The sequence below is a fragment of the Triticum urartu genome, chromosome 2, assembly GCF_003073215.2.
Source record: "Triticum urartu cultivar G1812 chromosome 2, Tu2.1, whole genome shotgun sequence".
NCBI classification, from domain to species: Eukaryota; Viridiplantae; Streptophyta; class Magnoliopsida; order Poales; family Poaceae; genus Triticum; species Triticum urartu.
Genome location: NC_053023.1, coordinates 90,810,483 through 90,813,406, shown reverse-complemented (window position 1 = coordinate 90,813,406; position 2,924 = coordinate 90,810,483).

Sequence of the window (2,924 nt, the reverse complement as noted above, 5' to 3'; positions counted from 1 at the left end):
TACTGATCCTGCTACTCCCTCTCAGGTAGAATAGCATAGAACATGTATAGCTCTCCTGATTCATCATACTAGAGCATGCAGATGAATCTGTCTCCTAATCTTGGGTTGCGCTTCACCTTACTGCCCCCTAGTACTTCTCTGCGATCGTTAACAATTTTGCTCCAATCTTTCACTATTAAGCATTCTTCGCTTTCAGAAATCCTGAATGCACTCATGTGCAATGTAGGAAATCTTGGTCGTAAGCTAACCATTGACATGCGACCTTTTGTCTCGATCCACTGAGGCACAACTGTCATCGAAAGTCCCTGTTGAACAACATCTTATAGTAATTAATACACTAAGCAATGAAAGTTTAGCTTCAAAAATAATGTATGCAAAAGATGCACTAATTAAGGACAAATATTTAAAATCTTACCATCTTTTGATTATGGATGTGACCGTAGTTCAATACGATCACCATTGGTCGCACGTTTTGAGTACTAACATTTCTGAGTTTAGGAAAAAAATTTGTCTTGACAGTATTAAGATCCTCAAGCCATGAAACATAATGACTTATCTCCTCGCAGTTTAGTTGAGCCCCGGGGCAGTAGTAAGTCCTGTCTACCAAGCGTCATTAATCTAACATTCGACATTAATCTAACATTTATATAAACTCAAAATATATAAAAAATTAAATAAACAGAAAAACTCATTAACAAATAATATTTTAATTAGATCATCAAATCTCATATACCTAAATTTTCTTACTAAAATAAACTAGTTGTATTAATTATTCAACTAGTTCTAATCTCATATACCTAAATTTTCTTACTAAAAATAAACTAGTTATATTAATTATTCCACTAGTTCTAATCTCATATACCTAAATTTTCTTACTAAAAATAAACTAGTTATATTAATTATTCAACTAGTTCTAATCTCTAGTTCGACAATTTTTCTATCTAGCTAGCTAATTCATCTAACATTCGACATTAATCTAACATTCGATCATCTAATTAACTTTTCTAAAAAACAGAAAATAAGTAAAAAAATGTGTGTGTGTATGCATGTGTGTGTATATATACGTATATGTGTGTACGTATGTGTGTATGTGTGTGTGTGTATGCGTGTGTGTGTGGTTTATGTGTGTGTGTGTGCGGCCCCGTACGCCGCCGCCCCGTACGTACGAGCGGGGGCGCCGGCGTACGGGGCGGGGGCGCCGGTGTGTGTGTGTGTGTATGTGTGTGTATGTATGTGTGTGTATGTGTGTGCGGGAGCGAGAGAGAGACGTACGGCCGCGGCGATGGCGACGGACGGAGGCGGCGTTCGGGGCGGAAGCGCGAGACGACGACGACGACTGGCGGCGGCGGGGACAGCGACGATGACGACGGACGACGGGCGGCGACGACGGGATCGAGCGGCGCGCGCGGCGGAGAGGTTGGAGACGAAGTGGGGATGAAACTGAAATTTTCGTAAGAGCTATATATATAGGATGGGCCTTTAGTACCGGTTGGTGGCTCCAACCGGTACTAAAAGGCCTTTAGTACCGGTTGGAGCCACCAACCGGTACTAAAGGGGGGGCCTTTAGTACCGGTTGGAGCCACCAACCGGTACTAAAGGCCTTGCGCTGCCACCCTAAAGTTTAGTCCCACCTCGCCCGGCGAAGGGCAGCCACACTGGTTTATAAACCCAACCGCGGCTACCTCTTCGAACTCCTCTATATAGCAGGCTTCTGGGCCTAATTAATTAGGGCGCGCTGCCCTGTGAGTCTGCTGGCCCTCCTGGGCCTGCATTTGCACACCCTAGGTCTGGTAGACCCACAGGGCAGTGTGCCAACAAGTTTGTTATATAGTTTTTTCTTTTCTGCATTACTTATTTTCTTTTATTTATTTTTGAGTAGTTTTTATATAGTTTTTTCTTTTCTGCATTATTTATTTTCTTCTATTTATTTTTGAGTAATTTTTTGTATAGTTTTTTTTATTTTCTGCATTATTTATTTTTGTATAGTCCGAAACCCAGATACTCGGAAAGAGTTTGTCCAATTTGTACACGAAGTGCGTCCAGTTTTTGCCGTGACCCTCTCTACTCTTTCGTGCATGCTATGCGGGTGATATGATGATACCATGCCAAGTTTCAACATTTTCAGGATTCATTTTGTAGTGATTTTCAATTTCACGGTCATTTAGCTCTCTAAACAATTAGGTAAATGACCGAAAAACAACAAATGATGTCAGAACATGTTGGAAATTGACGACGCCGCTTTAAATGCTGCATACTGAACACAAAAGAAGTCCGGAGATTAAATAAGTTATTAAAAATAAAAAAGAGGTGCAATGCTGGTTAATTTGCTTCAAGCCATTCGGATAGTGTAGACTGCACTGCACATAGCTCAGTGCAATCTATGCTATTCCGCAAGGCTTGAAGCTAATCAACATGTAGGTGAGCATTGCAACTCTTCATCATTGTCTGTGCACTCACGGCTTATAAACCGCTCATACTGCCTCTCTCTTGGCGAAGATCACAAGATAGTTTGGTTAAATTGCATTACTTGTAAGTCCAGTTAACATGGATGCTTATGATGCAAGAGCAACAGCAAAAGTGAAAATTTGGCATAAATAGTTAGTTGTGTAACTAAAATAGGTAGGAGGAGAGATAGCTCTTATGTCACAAAAAAGAAGTTGTATCAAACCTTTTATGTCGGATCTAGAACAAACCAATCGGTATCGCCATCATATAGCCCAACCGTGGCTCGTGATGCATATATATGCATATCAAATGCACGGTTGGACGTATGATGGCGAATCCGAATGATTTGTATTCAGTCGATGAACTAGTAGATGTATGCAGTCGATGAACTGGTAGATGTATGTAGTCGATGAACTGAAAGACTTATGCAGGGAAGGCGAGAGGTGGCTAGCTATATATAGGGTCGTCTGACTCACAAA